General features: G+C 38.3%; 1 protein-coding gene across 1 annotated transcript in view; it reads left to right on the top strand.

Annotated features, from left to right (window-relative positions):
- LOC127645787 (uncharacterized) overlaps positions 1-12,592 on the top strand; it is a 31,262-nt gene extending 18,670 nt beyond the window's left edge. Inside the window, exon 3 of the mRNA XM_052129464.1 lies at positions 10,583-12,592. The gene's annotated coding sequence lies outside the window, so the exon portion shown is untranslated. The remainder of the gene's footprint in view (positions 1-10,582) is intronic.
- Positions 12,593-21,298: the final 8,706 nt, after the last annotated feature.

The raw sequence follows: 21,298 nt of genomic DNA, 5'->3' as shown, positions 1-21,298 counted from the left end.
TGCAATGAAAGTGAATGGTGACATTCTGCCTAACATCTCCTTGTGTTTCACATAACAAATCATATAGTCAAGAACAACATGAGGGTAAATAAATTATGACAGAAGTTTCCTTTCTGGTTGAACTATTCCTTTAAACTGCAGCAATAATAAAAGGTATATCAGCTATGATCTATTCCTCATGCAAAAGCTATTCTAGGAGCAGTCATAAAATAGACATAAATGTGCAGGCCGGTTTTACTTTGGGGTAGGTGGATAATTACATCTGTCTGCCAGTGCTCAGACTCTGCCTTTGGGGTGGAAGAAGATGTGGACAAATGAGAAATGATGGTCATTTGAGAGCTGTACCCTGTTGCATAATGCACCTAAAGTGTAATTTTCCCTTAAGATCACCCTAAAGTTTCCCTTAAACTTAACATTGTTGCAGAAAATAAGCTTTAAGCATTACTGAAGGGTTTTTATAGGTAAAATGACACAATCCTTCATGATTTCCCTTAGGTATTTATTTTGTTATTCAAGTGCGCCCTTAAAAGCCATTAAGTGTTTAAGCCATTTATGGAATTTTTTACCTTATTTGCCTCAAAATGACTAAACTACACCATTTACATAAAATAAGAAATTTTTATGTAACATCTACATTACTCGATTTCATTCATGGAGAAAATAAATAAAAGATTTGTCATGCTTTGGGGGTAGATTGCTGCCATCTGCTGGAAAAAATAAATAAAACAAATTACATGAAATTACAACTATAACCAGTAGATGGCTGCAGAGATACACTCATTTGCCTGGTTGTAGCCTGGTTGGCCGCTGGCCAAATTGATGCCCTACGCAGAGTTTTTTTTAGGTGTTATGAAGTGTAAATTTTTGCAATGTTGCCACATTATGATTACTGGCCATAAGTCAACTCAGTCAACTCAGTAACTCAGAGTAAACTACACAGAAGTCAACAAATCCCACCGCAATAAACAGAAATGAACAGGAGTTGATCCAAGATGGCGGCGCGGTAGCACGCAGCGACCACTCCGGATCCAAAATGGTGCAATTTTTGTCACTTAGCCCGACTTTTACAGCACATGGACACTGGAGCAACCAGTGTTCGTGTGTACCATCGCCAGACACTGTTAAAATATAAGATTCATGCAACAACCATGCTGCATGGTGATCTGCAGGAGATGCTACACAAACTCGGTTTGCTGCGGAGACCAGGCCTCCAGTCCTCGGCGTTGCCTGATGGGGAGGGTACGTCGTAAGTGGTGTGCGAGGAAGCGAAAGCGCAGCAAGAGGGTGGGGGTCCATGCTAGGCTAAAAACAAACCCTAGCTGGCTCTCCTGTCTATCCTGCTCTCATATGTTTGCTCCCTGGACAATAAACTGGACTACATACGACTCCAGCAGACTACGCAGCGTGAGCTTAGAGACTGCTGCGTCTTTGTTTTCACAGAGACTTTTGAGACTTTGAGTTCCGGACGCAGAACGCTCACCCTGACGGACTGTTTATTGTCGCCGGAGATTTCAACCATGCGATTCTCAAGACAGTGCTCCCTAAATTCCATCAGTATGTGGACTTTACGAGAGGGGCGAACATGCTTGATCTTGTTTACACAAACATCCCAGGCATGTACCAGGTGGAGCCCCGCCCCCACCTCGGCTACTCAGACCACATCTCTGTTATGCTAATTCCAGCATACAGACCGCTCGTCAGATGCATCAAAACCATTCCAGAAGCAGGTGAAAACCTGGCCATCTCTGCTCTTCAGGACTGACTGGAACATGTTCAGGGAGGCTGCAACATATGGCGACTCTACCAACTTGGAGGAATACACAGCATCAGTGACCAGCTACATCAGCATGTGCTTTGATGAAAACATGAAAACAATCCACAACTTTATGATGCCCTTAAATTCATTCAAAAGCTGTTGTCTGCGATTGGCAATGATGTGGTGGTGGCGTAGTGGGCTAAAGCACTTAACTGGTAATCAGAACTGGCAATCAGAAGGTTGCTGGTTCGATCCCCACAGCCACCACCATTGTGTCCTTGAGTAAGGCACTTAACTCCAGGTTGCTCCGAGAGGATTGTCCATGTAATAAGTGCACTGTAAGTCGCTTTGGATAAAAGCATGGCACACTGAATCAAGGCTCTGTAAAATCAAGGAAGCTGCGTGCATATGCAATATGTCACCATAATCAATCACAGGCAGAAAAGTAGCTTCCTCAAGTTTTTCTAGCCATTAAAAGTAAAGCAAGATTTATGTCTAAAATAAAATCCAATCTTTACTTTGAGCTTCCTAACTAGATTAGCAATATGTACATTAAATAAAAGCTTGTCATCAATCCATATACCAAAATACTTGTACGAGCACACCCTTTCAATGGATTTACCATCGGACGTGAGAATGCCAACATCATCAAGTAAATGAGCTTTTGAGAAGACCATAAACTTTGTTTTCTGAGCATTCAAAACCAGTTCCTGTACTATAGAGGGAGCATTTGTAAACATCACAGTGTCATCTGCATACAGGTGTAATTTTGCTTAAATGTCATTACCCAAATAATTTATAAAAACGGAAAACAAAATAGGTCCCAAAATGGAACCCTGTGGGACACCTTTAGTTATCTCAAGAAAAACAGATTGGATGGCCCTCTGCATGGGGGGGGGGGCTTTATTTAACACTCCTACCCACCCCCTCAAAAGCAGCAGCATGGTAGTGTTCTCACACAGCTCTGGCACACATCTATGTGTATACATTCATCCACATTTGAATCAAGCAGACGGTGAAACTGCTGTAAATACAGACATGACCACACACTTCGGCTGTAAGTCCAGGACTAGAAAAGACTGTTTTTGAATCAGTTTCATACCTATATATGATAAATGCTCTCTCTGGTTCACCGGCAACACCAACGCAGATTTGAATGTTCCGGCATGATTTTTGTCAAAGGTTTAATGGACAGGGGAATCGTTAGCATTTAGGAAAGAGATCGTGTGGGTGTTTGAATCGAGATCGTGATTTAATCGTGCAGATCTACACATGACTGTAGTCAGTGCTGGACTTGGAAGACAAATCGGAGACAAATGGGAGTTTACATGGCAACTGGCCCAACTGGTTTGGTTTAGCTTATCTTGGCCCATTCGGCCCGTTTTGCGGGCGACCCACCGGCCCGCTCAGTCCTCCACATGGCCAGTCTGCTCCCCGATTGGCCCCAAAGTGCGTCGGCCCAGGTATGCCAGATTACCAGTCCAGCCCTGACTGTAGTAATTATGCAAGGTAACAACAACAACAACAACAACAACAACAATAAAAGTTACAAGATATTAACTTATTTATCTCTAAAGCTCATTTACAGTTGAATTCACACTTTTGTATGCTAACTAACGTCATCGTCGAACCTTACCTATATGTTAGCGGTGCATACACAAGGCGGGCAAATCCATAAAAAATTATTTGACCGACCATACTTCATACTGAAACTTTAGCTCTAAAGCACAAATAATTTCAAGCTTTCACAAGAAATTAAAAGTTTAGATACCTCAATATGCTTCCGTAGGTTGGACGGCAAGTTTTTGAAGGCTGTGATATGGTTCGTTTATACGGTTCGTTCGATATAGGTGAGCGCACTGCACCGAGGATCCGCCGTCTTCCATTTTGCCAACTGATTAGTGTTCAAAACATGCTGGGAAATCATTGAACTTCATGACATGTGACCCTACAAGAGTGATTATCCACATCCACTGATTTTCAAAGCTGCTAGATAATCACAACTTTCTACTCGAGGACCTTGATAGAAATGTAGTGGAGTGAAAAGTACGATATTTGTCTTTCAAATGTAGAGAAGTTAAAGTCACAAGTAAATACTCAAGTAAAGTACAGATACTCAAAAATTGTACTCAAGTAAATGTATTTCGTTACTGTCCACCTCTGCCCAACTCTTAACCATGTCCATTTCAGGATCAAGACTTCTAACATTCAAATGTATAAAACCAAGTCCGGTTCTACTTTTAAAATCTGAGGAAGTAGGTAAACATTGCACAGAGGTAGTGGGCCTAGGATTGGGCCGAACAATTCCAGACAGCATCAATAAAAGCATAAACATACATTGCAATTTTGATTTGACAGAAATTGGTTTATCAGAAATGCCGTCACCTACAAACTGCGAGAAGTCCTCAGAGACGACAAAATTGTTCTTAAACAGCATTAGACTCTGAAGATACACAATCTCGTTTACTTGCACTTGAAAATGGTATGTCTTCAATTGATGCCGTGGACGGATTGACTGGTGATATGACTCAATAACTTTCATCCAAGAAATTGAGAATGGCCTGTGTGAAGCGTTGGGGGCGGGCCGGGCTGGAATGTCGCACGCCCGGTCCCCAATCGGCCTGATGGGGGGGGGCGAGGGAAAAGGCCAACACGGTGCAACAGAGAGAGAGAGAAGAAGCTCACTCACCGGTTCGCTGATGTGGCGTCACGTGGTCCTCGAGCACTCCACACTCTTCGGCGGATGACAGCCGCTCCTCCCCGGGCGGACCGGAGTCAAACCTCCGACTCCCAGTGGACAGAACGCCCCTCTGCTTTTCTGGCGGCACGTGGGGACATTCCTCCACCCCTGGCAGCGGCCCTACCACTCCAGGCGATCGGGGAGTTACTTCCCTCCTCCCCTCGCAGACGGCTGTCTTCCCTCGACCCCTCCGCATTTCTGGGGGACGGCAGGGTACTCCTCCGCCTCTGGCAGCGGCTCCATCGCTCCAGGCGGTCGGGGAATCCAGTCCCCACTCACCCCGCAGACGACGGCCGTTCCCCACGTCCGGGCGGTCGGGCTACTCCGTCACCCGGCAGATGGCAGCGGCGCTGCCCGGGTGGATGGCAGTGTCGGGGACTCTGCGATGGGCATCCCTCCTCCTTCCCGGATTTTGGCACCAATGTAAGGGGAATCAGATGGGCAAGGAGGAGGAGAGAACCGGCAAAAAGCACAAATTCAAAACAAAAAGCACAAACATAAACACACACTTGACGGACATGCCCGTAATGCTCTCCGCCTTTATCCCTTGTGCGCCCCATCAGGCCAATTGGGGACCGGGCGTGCGACATTCCAGCCCGGCCCTACCCCCCTCCGCTCCACAGCCTGGAATGAAACACGGTGAATTCACTCTCCCTGTTATGCCCTTTTAGTTTAATCTAATTCATCTAGTTCATGTGCTACAAGGCCATACTTAAGTAGCGGAAACAAGGAAGTGGTGGTGGTGGTGTAGTGGGCTAAAGCACATAACTGGTAATCAGAAGGTTGCTGGTTTGCTCCCCACAGCCACCAACATTGTGTCCTTGACTAAGGCACTTAACTCCAGGTTGCTCCGGGGGGATTGTCCCTGTAATAAGTGCACTGTAAGTCGCTTTGGATAAAAGCATCTGCCGAATGCATAAATGTAAATGTAATGCAACGAGTCACCCAGAGGATCTGTATAATGCTGTTTTGGCTCCCATTGGTGCTGTACTCCAGCAGGTGGATTCCAGGTTGGCCTAGGCCTCAAACAGTCCAGAACCAAATCACTGAAACATCAGCACCACCTTGAGGAACAAATAGCATGTATAATATGCATGTGCACACGCATGTATGATCATTCACCACTGTGCAGAAAATCAACGTGATACAGTCGTTTGTATGAATATAGTGTCTTGTAACAAACCTAAAAGATATCCTGTGATAATAAACATATATAGATATTAAATAATCTTAAAAATGTGATTTATGGAAGTGCAAAAAAAGTGCAAAAAGTCTTTAATGACCCTATAAGTTTGTGTTAATTGAGCACAAAGGCTTTTTATTTTCACAATTCATAAGAGAAAGGTTGATGAATGCTGAAGAGGTGCGGGCATAACTCTAGAGGTAGCGGTGGAATGAGGTCCCAGGTCACTAAAGATCCCAGGTATACATTAACAGGTTAAACGCTAAACAATGTGACCACTGACATTATTATTCTGTCTGTTTAAGGGATGCATGTCCGAACCCGATAGCGCATAGCTATCACAATCTTCTCTGCAGCTATTAAAAAGCGTTCCAAATCAACAGTCTGGCATTTACACAAAGATCGTGATAAAGACAGCACACTGCGGCATTACAAAACTCTAGCCCAATCAGATTTGCTGTCCTCAACACTCAGCCAAACAGGGCGTATAAATTACACTAATAAATCACGGTGAGAAGCGAGTGCACTCTTGGCATTGGTTGATCAGGTAGAGGCCAAATGATGTTATGTTACTTTAGCACTTCATTTGAGCCTTTAACAATGCAAGAGCATTTGGGTTTGTAGAATCAACTGCTACATTAAAGATGCTACAAAACGTACTTTCTTAATCTGTACTTTTGTTATGCTTTCTTGTGAAAAAAAAGTCAGTAGAGATTTTTGACATCATCATTTACTCACCCCTATGCTGTTCCAAACCCGAATGACTTCCTGTGTTCCATAGAACACTCAGTGACTAATCATTGCAATATAAGTGAATGGTGACTGAGGCTGTCAGTCCATGACATACCTCATGTCTGACATAACTTGTTATGTTGGAACAACATGAGGGTGAGTAAATGATTTTTTTTTTTGTTGTTTTTTTTGGGTGGACTATTCCTTTAATAAAAACAATTACTAAAGAAGCAAAACTGTGTAAGATGAAGACATGTTCAGAGAATGTGTGTGACTTTATGACAAATATCCTCACCGCCATATGAACATTTGTTTTTTGCTTTGGTATGTAATAATTATGGTATCCCTAGTCATATTAATCAGACAAAAAGTCATAATGAAATTAAATATTTAAATTTACGAGATGAAAAGTCAAAATTCTGATATTAAATATAAAATGATGATAATAAAATCTATATTATGAGATACAAAATTGAAATTACGAGATGAAAAGTCAAAATTCTGATATTAAATGTAAAAATTATGATTAAAAAAATTATATTATGAGATACAAAATTGTAATTATGAGAAATAAAGTCAAATTGAGATAAAAAAAAGTCAAAATTACAAGATGAAAAGTCAAAATTATGATATTAAATATAAATATTATGATAAAAAAAAATTATATTATGAGATACAAAATTGAAATTATGAGATATAAAATTAAAATTATGAGATATAAAGTAAAAATGAGATAAAAAAGTCAGAATTACAAGATGAAAAGTCAAAATTATGATATTAAATATAAATATTATGATAAAAAAAAATTATATTATGAGATACAAAATTGAAATTACGAGATATAAAATTAAAATTATGAGATATAAAGTAAAAATGAGATTAAAAAATCTAATTTACGAGATTAAAAGTCAAAATTCTGATATTAAATATAAAAATTATGATATAAAAATTATATTATAAGATACAAAATTGAAATTATGAGATATAAAATTAAAATTATGAGATATAAAGTCAAAATGAGATTAAAAAATTTAAATTATGAGATTAAAAGTCAAAATTATGATATTAAATATAAAAATTATGATAATAAAATCTATATTATAAGATACAAAATTGAAATTATGAGATATAAAATTAAAATTATGAGATATAAAGTCAAAATGAGATTAAAAAATTTAAATTATGAGATTAAAAGTCAAAATTATGATATTAAATATAAAAATTATGATAAAAAAATATTTATTATGATATATAAAATTTAATTTATGGCCTTAATATTTTGACATTTTATAATTATTACTTTTTTATGTCACTTAGTTAGACTTAGTTTCTCATAATTGTGACTAGATCTCAAAATCATGATATTTTATAAATCATTATGACATGGAATATAATAACAATGACATTTAAACGTATAAATATGTCTTAGTATCTCATAATTATGACTCAAATATGACAGAAATGGGCTTCCATAAAAATACAATAAAATGTTATTTTTTAAAGTTTAATTTTTAAAACAAGAAATCACTATTTTCAAAAAAATACAAACAAACTTCAACATATATTCTCTTATCTTGCACACTATCGCTATGCAAATCAATAGATTTTATTTTAAAGAACGTTTACACAGTTGTGATGGAAAACAAATCAATTGAATTAAGATTTAATAATTTCTTTGAAGTGGACAAGTTTAAAGTATCACCTTGTGCCAAACTGTCATGGATATTGAATGCCATTATTTCTGATTAGGCCGTTTTAAATGTTTGTTGGCAACTCTTTCCTTTATTCTGGGATCTGTTCCATGGAGACGTTTGCACATGATCGTCAATCAACACATTTTGAAAGGGGCATTTGTATAATGAATGAAGCTTGTGACCCCGTCTGTGATGTGCGAGTCATGAGACTACACTATTAGGGCTGCAACTAACGATTATTTTGATAATCGATTATTAGAACGATTATTAGAACGATTATTCAGTGATTATTGCAACGATTAATCTTTAGCTCTTAACCGATTATTCATCTTGTGACTTAATAGGTTGTATTAAATGTGCTTACTAACAATAAAGAGGACAAAATCATCTTTCAAAAATACCTTTAAATGACATTTACTGAATTAACGGGAAAAAAAAACAACTTTTTATTACATTTAATTCAGTAAAGAAATTCACTGCAAAAAAAATCCTATAGTTATCAAGTGTTTTTGTCTTAAAATGGTCTAAAAATCCTTAAAACAGGATATTTAGACTTGCTTTAAGAGGATGTATCTTAAATATAAGTGTATTTATAAGTGTATTTTTTAGGGCTGTCGATTTAACGCGTTAATTCAGTGCGATGAATTTTACAAAAAATAACGCGTTAGAAAAATTAACGCAATTAATCGTAACACCCCCGGACAATAATAAGGAAGATTCCTGAGAAATGCAAGCTTGTAGTACCACCTGTTTACTCCAGAGGGCAGTAAGTGAAACTTCAGCTGTATGAGCAACACACAGTTTATACAGTGAAGAAAACAACCCACAACACAAACATGTGTTACATTCTTGCGTTCAAAACACTTGAAGGAGCTCAAATCCGAATTAAGAGATCTCAAGATGTGTTCTAAGTATTAAACTATATTTAACTTGACACAGTGACCTAACAATGTATGTTTATGATGCAACACACCCGAGACGCTACACAAGCATGACTGACGCAGGTGTTCATTGTATTCTAAAGCCGCTTTTTGTATCATCTTATCAATGATGAACTCTTCTGCTACAAGAATGTAAAGCATTTTAATTATCTGAATATCTTATTATATATATATATATATATATATATATATCATTTTTAAATATTTAAAGATAACTATGTATAATTATATATTGATATAAATATTTATAATCAATATATATATTGAATTATTGTTATATATGGGGCTTTCTCAGCAAATATGTGCATATGCGATTAAATGCGATTAATTAATCGGGACACCATGTAATTCATTTGATTAAATATTTTAATCGATTGACAGCTCAAGTATTTTTCACTTGGTTATAATTCTGCGAGTGCAGTATAGACCAAATATATTATATTCAAGATCTATTCTCTAAAAGCATGTCTAAATATCTTATATGCTGCTTCTCAGGCGAATGCATCTTTTTTTTGTAATTCATTTTTTTTTTTTAAAGGATTTTAAAATATTTGTATTTTTAATATTATATTCAACATTCTCAGATAACAATGTTTATTCTGCAGTGTAGCTGCTAAAGTAAATGCACGCTGTTTTATAGGAGTTATATACATATTTATATTGGAAAACAAGCCCAAACAAAAACAAATCAAAAACGTATTTTGTTGGTGTTTATAATGGGACGAAGACTCTCATCTTTCTGTTCACTTCAATCCATCTTTAACTCACAAAAACAAACAAACTCGCTCTTATAAAGCTGCGTATTGCACAGAAATGCACAGTGACACGAGCAATCACGTTACAGTCTAGCTGCTTTAAGCATGTGCGCTCGATGGATGAATGTCCCGTGACAGAGCGTGCATCATCCGGGTGCAGTTTCAATCTCTCCCCCTTAGATCGGGACATTCACGCAACTCACAGAAGAGGCGCTGACCGAACAGAGAAATGCCAGTTTTGGAGTTTCAAGTTATTTAGATGACCTGCTTCCGTATTATTTGAACTTTCAATAAAGGATGTGTGACGCTCTTGTTCTACCTGCTCCATACAGAACTCGAACCTAGGTCTCCGGTGTGGGAGGCGGGTGCTCTAACAAGGAGGCTAAAGGCTACAGCCTCTAATGTCAGTCGCTAGTGCACCTCTTGAGGTCAGGAGAGTGAGGTATACACACTGCACAGCTATCTACCAGCTGGCTCCCGTTACACTCACCCCCCTAAACCTCACTCCCATCCGGGTCACGGCACCAATGTGACGCTATAATTATTCCCGCTCCATACGGGACTTGAACCTAGGTCTCCGGTGTGGGAGGTGGGTGCTCTAACAAGGAGGCTAAAGGCTACAGCCTCTAGCATCAGTCGCTAGTGCACCTCCCGTTACAGATGCATTAAATATAACTGCAATAACGAGGGGAAGTTTCCTTTAAAGAGTTCCAGCTCCACTTATTACACAACGAGAGTGCTTCTGTATTTACTTATTTTGTATTTTTACTTTATGATGCAGGGATTGATGCCACACGTCTCATCTGACTCACATCGGAGGAGGGAGAACTCCAAACTGAGGGGCTCAGACTGTATTTCCAATGGAAAACTCCAGAAACATCTCATCATGTGTGAACAAAAAAAGCAGCATAAACCAGTTTGAGAGGTTTGCTGGTATTAGCTTGCACACCAAGCTGGTCAGGCTGGTCTGGTTTGATGGTTTTAGAGGGGTTTTGGGCACTTGTCGGCCGGGAGACTAGCCAAACCAGAATAAAACTGAGAAAACTGAGCTCATCAAACCACTTCATGGGGTCTTTAATTAGTACTAGATGGGCAGTTTTTCTCTCCAGATGCACCATGTAAGCTTTTTAGAACAATTACCCTTCCTGACAAAACCTGTGACCTGATTTCTTCTTTAAAATGAGCTCAACAGAGGAATACGCTGCTCTTATGTTGGAAATTGACGGCTTTATAACAGAGCTCTCAGATATATGCAATATCAGTTAGAATGCCTAAAAAGAGGAAGTGTTTTAACATGTCTTAATAATGTCTTTATTGATCAGACCAAAGATTGATTTTTGGTCATTTTTGTTCAGGGAGGTTGAAGAATCAATCATTCTGCTAAGCTAAAGCTAACGTATGCTAACATTGCCTTAAAGGCAGCTCCTAAAACCACTTCAGAGAGAATATACTTGTGGATTATAGTGGATGAATACTAACACAGCATTGCAGCTGTGGACTGGAATTATTTAAGCAGTGTTTAAAGACAGTAAAAGCCATTTTTATAAACTGTTGCAATCATTTAGTGGCATTTTCACCCCGCATGTGGCCAATAGAGAGCGCTTCAGGCCACAGAAAAACCAAAACGGTAATGCCAGTGACACATGAATGTCTTATAACTGTGTCCAGCTCACATGAAATAAAACATTGAGTGTTTAAAATGTGTTCTCATTGAGTTCTGACTTTTATAAATATAAAGATTAATAAAAGAACATGTCCAGATCAGACAGAAGAAGAGAAATGACATTGTGCGTTTCTGAAAGGCATTTTCTTTAAGTTTTGAGTTTTAGGGTCTGACAGTTGAGATCTAAATTAGGATTATTCACATCAAAAGAAAAATGTACGAAATTATATTTACCATAAAGAAACTGAAGTGAGAACTTGAAACTATAAACGGGTAAATAAAATAAAAGGGGAGATAACAAGAATACCAGTCAAGAATATGTCCAGGAAGGAAGGAAGGAAAAACGAAAGAAAGAGAGAAAGAAAGAAAGGTAGAATGAAGGAAAGAAAGAAAGAAAGAGAGAAAGGAAGGAAAAACGAAGGAAAGAAAGAAAGGAAGAAAGAAAAAAGAAAGAAAGAAAGGACGAAATGAAGGAACGAAGAATGAAAGAAAGAAGGAAGAACAAAGGAAAGAAAGAAAGAAAGAAAGAGAGAAAGAAAGAAAGAAAGAGAGAGAAAGGAAGGAAGAATGAAAGAAAGGAAGAATGAAGGAAAGTAAGAAAGAGAGAAAGAAAGAAAGAAAAAAGAAAGAAAGAGAGAAAGGAAGGAAAAAGAAAGAGAGAAAGGAAGAAAGAAAAAAGAAAGGTAGAATGAAGGAAAGAAAGAAAGAAAGAAAGAGAGAAAGAAAGAACAAAGAAAGAAAGAAAGAGAGAAAGGAAGAAAGAAAGAAAGAAAGAAAAAAGAAAGAAAGAGAGAAAGGAAGGAAAAACGAAGGAAAGAAAGGAAGGAAGGAAAAAAGAAATACAGGAAGGAAGATAGATAGAAAGAAAAAAGAAAGAAAGAAAGAAAGAGAGAAAGGAAGGAAAAACGAAGGAAAGAAAGAAAGGACGAAATGAAGGAAGGAAGAATGAAAGAAAGGAAGAAAGAAAGAAAGAAAGAAAGGAAGAATGAAGGAAAGAAAGAAAGAAAGAAATAGAGAAAGGAAGGAAAAACGAAGGAAAGAAAGAAAGGAAGAAAGAAAAAGAAAGAAAGGACGAAATGAAGGAGGGAAGAATGAAAGAAAGAAAGAATGAAAGAAAGAAAGAAGAAATGAAGATAGGAAGAAAGGAAGAATGAAGGAAAGAAAGGAAGAAGGAAGGAAGGAAGGAAAAAAGAAATACAGGAAGGAAGATAGATAGAAAGAAAGAAAGAAAAGAAAGTTTGTTATGAATTATATTACACTTATAGAATTTGACTATTTTCCTATTGAATAAGATTTAATGTTTATTTAAATTTCCCACCAATTCTCATTAGCATAATATATTCAGACACCTTTGAGTTTTCTTTGTAATTCACATAATTTACAAGTACAGTAAAAATGACTGAACAATTACAGCAAAACAATGAACAATCAGCATGAATTAGACGCAATGCAACAAATACTACTATGACACAAAATCATAACAATTGAAATAAAACATATTTTTGTGTGAGAATTAGAGGGAAAATATGATTACTGTCAAGAACATAAAAAATCATCTATAGACTACTTATGCATATTTTCAGCATCAACCAATAGATTTACAGTATTCCTCGTGATCTGTTTACTTATGTACACAGTTCAGAGCTCTTAGGGGTCAGTTTGGACCGTGTCTGTCTCAGTTTATTTAAGTCTTGACTGAGAGTTTCCTCACGTCTCTCTGAGGGGCCCCCTCACATCCCAGCATGCATCTGTTCAGGGACTGAATGGCTTCTCAATATTTCTGTTCATGGGCTCCAAAAATAATAATTCACAGAAGAAAGAAAGTCACATGTTTTGAACAACATGAGGGTGAGTAATTGATGACAGGGTTGTTATTTTAGGGTGAACTGCCTGTTTAAGAACACTTGAGGTCTTCAACTTGCCTTGTTTTCCTGCCATAGCACATGATCCTCACATCTCTTGTGTAATGGACTCCAGGCGGGGCGGACAAACATGAAGGTGTATGACTCACCCTACAACCCATCGGTTATCCCGTTAGGCCCCTGAAAGACAAATGGTGCGCATATTATCGAGGGGTGTGTTCCTCGAGACTGGATGCTAAGCATTATTCTTGGCCTGCGCTGGTGACTGAACTACATTACTTTATGCTGTTGCTCTATTCAAACACACACAAAAGATAACATGCCTTTACATTTGAAAAAACTTTTAAAATAAATCCTACATTTATTTAAATTATTCCAGTTCCTTAATGGTTCAAATACAATTATTTTAGTACTTCTGAGGAATAAATATTTGGAAATAAGAAATGCAATATTAATCGAACTACACTCGTCACGGTGTATGTTTGCGCTGTCGATTCAAAAGAATCACCTTGTAAGAGTCATTTGTTCGGGAATCAGATTACACTGTTTGTGCTGAATGTTTTGTGCTGCCGATTCAAAAGAACCGGCACATAAGAGTCATTTGTTTGGGAATCGAACTACACTTGTCACGGTGTATGTTTGCACTGTCGATTCAAAAGAATCGGCACATAAGAGTCATTTGTTTGGGAATCGAACTACACTCGTCACGGTGTATGTTTGTGTCATTAGTTCGGAAATCAGACTACACTGGTCATGCTAGATGATTCAAACTGTAAAGATTCAAAAGAACTGGCTCATAAGAGTTGTTCGTTTAGCAATCGGACTTCACTGGTCACGCTGTATGTTTTGAGCTGTAGAATCCAAATATCTGGCTAATAAGAGTCATTCATTCAAGAATCGGACTACTGGTCGCACAGTTTGTTTAATGCTATATTTTCAAAAGATCCGCCTCATAAGAATCATTCATACGGGAATTGAATCACACTGGTTGCACTGTGTTTCGAGCTATAGATTCAAAATATCTGGTTCATAAGAGTCATTCGTTCAGAAAATGAGCTTACAAGGTTTTAGAACAGAGCCTTACTGTCTAGAATATTTTTCATTTCCCAGCTTATGCAGATGTAACCGGTCCTGCTCGACCCACTCCGAGTGGGATTTGAACCGGGGTCTCCTGCATGGGAGGTGGGCGTACAAACGAGGAGGCTAGAGTCTACAGCCTCTAGCATCAGTGCCCCTCTAGCATCCTCACTCCCATCCGGGTCACGGCACCACTGTAACCGGTCCTGCTCGTCCTGCTCCGAGCAGGATTCAAACACTGTGACTCTGTGGGGCTTTCAAAACATTCCTCTGTTTGTTTGAGCAGCCCGACCAGCCCGACACACCAAAGGAGTGAGTTTGAGGCGTGACTATCGATTTGTGCAACCAATGGAGACGGGGGGTAATTTTCGGGAATTTGTTTGAAAATGGCGATTATTTTTGTCATTTCATTTGGTGATGGTATAGAACGTATTGCACACCTGAGTTTATACTTAATAGAGCAGTTCACCCAAAATGTTATATTCTCTCATCATTTACTCACCCTCATGCCATCCCAGATGCGTATGACTTTCTTTCTTCTGCTGAACACAAGCAAAGGTTTTTAGGAGAATATCTCAGCTCTGTAGGTCCTCACAATGCAAGTGAATGGGCACTTTTGGACTGGACTCACACTGAAGATCCATCATGTCGCATTGCCCTGGTGTGTTATTACCATATTCATGTTAATGGTTTTGTGTTGATGTGTTTACAACATGGTACTCCAAGAGTAGACTATATTGGTATTATTATTACTATGGTACATGCGCACAAAATTAGATTAGAATTAATAAATTATGTTGTATTTTTGATGTATGCATTAAGTAGAATCATGGTCCAAAACACATGGTTTTAACAAGGGACACGTCCAAAAATATACAAAAGTCTAACTCCCAACATAACATTGGGTGTTGATGTATTTACATGGTTCTCCGAGGTACTTTAAGGAATACTATTATTACCTCAGCACATGTACCAATACCACGGTATTCTAACTGGCACGCAGTTTCCCGCACTTTTCTCAATGGCTGTCCTCTCTGTAAGGTTCGACTCATTTTAATGAATTGATTCATTCGGATGCTTAAACAAACGATTCATGTCCCTGTGTCTTCTCATAATTAAAATGGCTGTTTATAAATGCTTATTTTTTCTTAGTCATATAAATTCATGTGTTTTCTATTTTGTGTCAATGTATATGTTACATTTAACGCTGTCACAATGACAGAATAACGCTGTCTATGCTCAACATACACACTTCAAACATACATCAACAAGCACGTTCTCTCCTACACGTAGACCACCTGTAATGTCAAATCTCCTCTGCCAAAATCTCCATGGACCACGGCAGATATTTGCTCAGGAAGTACACTTGATGTCATTCTCATTCACTCAGGTAAACATCCCAATGAAGCGAGGGTTTGACACAGCTCAGCTACTTCCTGTGGAGTCCACAACTCAACCAATGCCATTACACTATTAAAACATCGAACTGCTTGTTTACTCGTTAGCGTCATAGTTTTTAAGTTATATATAATTCTTGTTTGCTTTTTGGGAGGCTTATTTTAAAATACTAAATGGCCAAATATAAATGGTCTGCACTTATATAACACCTTTTTAACCTTAACGGTATTCAAAGCGCTTTACACTGTGACTCATTCACCCATTCGCACACACACACATTCATACACCAATGGTGGCAGAGCTGCCATGTAAGGTGCTAGCCTGCCATTGGGAGCAACTTGGGGTTCAGTGTCTTGCCCAAGGACACTTCAGCATGTGGAGTCATGTGGGCCAGGATTTGAACCACCGACCCGCTCTACCACCTGAGCCACAGCTGCCCCAAATATATGTACAAATATATACAAAATGGGAAGTGGATATAAGAAAATAGCTGAAGCATTACAAATGCCCATTTCCACCATCAGGGCAATAAATAAAAAGTTCCAATCATCTGGAGATCTTAAGAATTGGCCTGGAAAAGGACTTGTATCTGTATTGGCTCCACGCACAGTGAGGAGGATGGTGCCAAAGAATCTCCAAGGATCACAGCTGGAGAATTGCAGAAATTAGTTGGGCCTTGGGGTCAGAAAGCCCAAGAAATAAAACATCACCTACATCACCACAAGTTGTTTGGAAGGGTTTCAAGAAAAAAAGCTTCTGCTCTCATTCAACAACAAACTCAAGCAGTTTGCCAGACACTACTGGAGCTTCAATTGGGACAGGGTTCTATGGTCAGATTAAACAAAAAAAGAGCTTTTTGGCAGCAAACACCAGAGATGGGTTTGGTGCACACAGAGATACAAAGTACCCAATGCCCACGGTTAAATATGGTGATGGATCTTTAATGTTGTGGGGCTGTTTTTCTGCCAGAGGTCCTGGACATGGCATCATGGACTCTATCATATACCAACAGATAAAAGCTTTCTGCCTCTTCCAACAGGACAATGATCCAAAAGGAATATCAAAATGAACAAAACAAATTTCACTGACCACAAAATAAAGGTTCTGCCATGGCCATCTCAGTCCCCTGACCTGAACCCCCATAGAAAACCTGTGGGGTGAACTGAAGAGGAGAGTCCACCAACATGGACCTCTAAATTAGAAGGATCTGGAGAGATTCTGTATGGAGTGGTCTCAGTATGGTCTCAGATCACTTGCCAGGTGGTCTCCAACCTCATTAGGCATTATAGGAGAACACTCAGAACTGTTATTTTGGCAAAGGGTGGTTGCAAAAATATTGAATAAAAGGGTGCCGATAATTATGGCCAATGCATGTTGGACAAACATATTTATTTAATAATGAGATGTTTCCCCTGTTTCGATTGTTTTACTTCAATTAAAGGTTAGATTTTTGTGCATTGTTTGAATGAAAGATCATAAGGTTAAACAACGCAGATTTTATTTTTACGGCCTTCTTTGCTCATATTTACCAAGGGTGCCAATATTTTTGGCCAACACTGTATAACCTGATATAACACAAGATGTATGTAGGCTTATTAAATATATGAATTTATTATGAATATATTTTAGTTATTTATTTTTATCTGATATATTTAGGGCTTATTTAGTATATTTTAAAATAAAATAATTGTAAATACTGGTCAATTATATAAAAAAATCAAAAAGTAATAATTAGTTTGCCTATTTCTACACATTTTATTAATTCCATCAGATTGAATTGTGTTATTTATTATGAATATATTTTAGTTTTTTGTATATTTATCTAAATGTTTAAATACTGGTCAAATATGATTTTTGATACACAAAAAAGAAATGTGTTTGACTTTTTAAAAAAGATTTTTTTAGGATTTATGCATTTCAAAATTCCTTTAAATAGAATAGTGTAATTTTAAAACAAAATGAAATTAACAAAATCTTAATGTGTATGTTTTTTTATTATTTTATTTTGTTACATTTATGGAATTTTGTTTTGAAAGTGAAATGAGTCATTTTTAAATATTTATAAATAGTTTTAGACATAACCCCCAAAATGTTGTCTATACTGTATATTTTCTCTATAGGGTCAACCATATCATACATACAGTAAATACAGTATATATGAACAGTTGATCCAGTGGGCATTGTAAATCTCTCAGAGACTTCAGTTCATGTAACAGGCAGACAGCATGTTTTCAGAGTCCTGCCGTGTCAGCATATTCCACAGTTGAGCCTGTTTATGTTCTGTATGTTTGTGGAAGTGTCTGCCAGTTGTATAAGTAACCCACACAAAACATGTTCTTGTCTCTAGTGTATGTTATTGCAGCTCTGCGGCGATCAGTCTACGGCTTTCCCCTCAGTTTTTCAGGCTGACCTAATAGCTGAGGAATTTCTCTGTGTGGAAGACTTTTGCCAGAGCAGGCTTGCCAAAGAGACCGACACACACACACACACACACACACACACACACACACACACACACACACACACACACACACACACACACACACACACACACACACAGAGGATGCTGTACTGAATTGGCTGGCAGTTCAAAATCCTTCATTGGAATGTCGTTTTCTGTATGCCCTTTCTGGGTTCAATGCAAGTGAAGCTCAATTGACAGTATTTGTGGCATAATGTTGATTTTGACTCACACCTCCTTTTCTTTAAAAAAGAAAAGAAGCAAAAATGGAGGTTACAGTGATGCACTTACAATGGAAGTCAATGGGGCACATTTTTACGGTCATTTTAGGGCTTTAAGGTTTACAGCGTTACGTCGCCATGGCAACAAAGTAGTAAAATCGGCTGTAACTTTACACAGATGCGGTTAGTAAGCAATTTTATCACACTAAAATCATGTTTACATGCATATTGTTTATGTCTTGTGACAATAGTTTTTGAAACAGTGAGCATTTTAATGTTTACAGATTAAACCCCATTGACTTCCACTGTAAGTGTCTCACTGTAACACAGATTTACCTTTTTTTAAAGATAAGGTGGGACGATATTCCCTCAACAAGCGATTGATCTAAAGCAGGGTTGAGCCTGGCCAGTACCTGGATGGGAGACCTCCTGGGGAAACCAAGGTTGCTGCTGGAAGTGGTATTAGGGAGGCCAGCATGGGGTGCTCACCCTACGGTCTGTGTGGGTCCTAATGCCCCAGTATAGTGACGGGGACACTATACTGTAAAAAGGCACCGTCCTTCGGATGAAATGTTAAACTGAGGTCCTGACTCTCTGTGGTCATTAAAAATCCCAGGACACTTCTCATAAAGAGTAGGGGTGTAACCCTGGTGTCCTGGCCAAATTCACCCCATTGGCCCCTATCTATCATGGCCTTGTATTAATCTCCATCCCTGAATCGGCTACATCACTCTACTCTCTCCTCCCCACCAATAGCTGGTGTGTGGTGGCCGTTCTGGCGCACTATGGCTGCCGTCGCATCATCATCCCTATGCTATGTAAAGCGCTTTGAGTGCCTGGAAAAGCGCTATATAAATGTAAGGAATTATTATTATTATTATTATTAAAGTCCCAGGATGCAGGGTAATTTATAAAATCTTGATAGAAACTATGGTGCAATATAAAACTATAAGTCTACTAAATGACGTATCTGTGAACTTCATTACAATATTGACTTGGAGAATGCATTCATTAGGGTCTCTGTATCTGTCCATGCACTCAGGAGACAACGGAAGTGAAAAATGATTCTTGATAATAAAAGTGTTATTGCTAAGACTAAGATGCTTTATTTTTAAAGTCTCTTCCATTCAAACACACTGAAAATCTCTCTATCCTCTCAGTAATTGCTAATAAAACAACAGCTCACTGCTCAAAAACAGCTGCTCGTCTACTAACCCAAATAAGCCGTTGAGTTCCTTCCCATTTTGTCCTCTAAACAGCACAGAAACACAGAGAATAATACACATCTGAATGCCGCTGTGTGTAAGTCAATATTAGACCAGACCAGAACGGACTAAAGAGCAAAGGAAGTTAGCTTTTCCAGACACATTCAAAAACACTGAGAATCTATTTTGGCTGAACTTCACCTGCCCAAGAACGCCAGAGCAAACGGCTTGTTCTGTGTTCATTCTCATTACACTTAAACTTGGCTTGGCATCGTTTCTCATTCTTGGGCCTTTGAGTTAATAACATCCCCTGTGTTGTTTTGTAATGTGAAATACTTGTGAAAAAGAAAACTGTTTAGGTGTAGAGTGAAAGAATTGAAATATTAGACTGATCGCACAGTGAAAAAGTTGAGCTAAAATAGATCTGTGCTTACCGAAATGCGAAACACTGCCTCCAGTGGCCAAAGTGGTAAGTGTCACCATTTTCCAGGTGTAATGTCCACAGAGGGGCGCAGAAAGAGAGTTGTGAAGCTAATTGTTTTCAGCTGTAATCAATGCAGAGGATACGCATATTATATTAATGCTACCAACAACCCGAACCCAAAATCTGAACCTAAACATCAGTGGAGTAAAAATATAATGTTAGAGAGAAAAATACAACCTCCGAATCGCACTCCTAACTGATTATGCAAACATAATTACTTCCTAGTTTCAACCCGGGCAGCATGCTTCTGGTCACGCCACAGGAAGAGGTGAACGCACCGGAGCCGAAGCAAAATTGTCTGATAAGAGATGCCGCTTATCGGCGAGTCTGCATAATGTGTACCGGATCTCTCGGATACAACATGCCGACCTCACGTGTCATGATGTTACAATATTACAATGTTACAATATCGCTCAAAGGTATCCCTTTAAAGCTCAGGAGACTTCAATATGTTCACAATTATGTTTCAGTTAAGTATTAACGTTGCATTAACGTTGGATTCCCACATCTCGGAAAGACTGGAAATATTAGGGAATATTTCAATTGCGATTTCCAGCCCTTTAAAGTCATATTGAAGAGTACATTTTGAGACCTTTTACTTGTGATTGGAGACTTTGGTATCTTGGAAATTCTGAACACAATTTGAGACATTTTTCTCGGGAGAAAGACACGAGGAGCAGGAGATTTATGCAAAAGTCATTTTCTTTTCATTTAATCTCAGTGCTGTCTAGGAGAAACAACTGAGACATTAAAGGCATCTCGTTTGTAACTTGTCTTTTTTTATGTGTGTAAGGCAAGCACTACATTATGAGGCATTTAGTTAAATTATTGGACGTTCTCTGCCAATTAGGATAGCCTGCTGGGATTTAATAGCACGTTATAGTTTGAGGTTGCATTATTAATTTCTAATTTCTAGCAGAATTTATGTTCATCCTCTGTTAATCATCGTTGGAACAAGAACAAATGGACAGAAATTCAAAATGAATGTAGATTTGAATGATGGTTTGAAAAATACATACATACTGCACATGGAAAACAATGCCAATAGTAATTGCTAGATGTCCACTATATACAGTATGGAAAAGATTTCCTCTATTGTACATGCCACAGAAACATACACTGCTTT

The sequence above is a fragment of the Xyrauchen texanus genome, chromosome 6 (assembly GCF_025860055.1).
Source record: "Xyrauchen texanus isolate HMW12.3.18 chromosome 6, RBS_HiC_50CHRs, whole genome shotgun sequence".
In the NCBI taxonomy this organism is placed as follows: Eukaryota; Metazoa; Chordata; class Actinopteri; order Cypriniformes; family Catostomidae; genus Xyrauchen; species Xyrauchen texanus.
The sequence above is the reverse complement of the archived record's forward strand: the minus strand, read 5'-3'. Positions and strand labels throughout refer to the sequence as shown.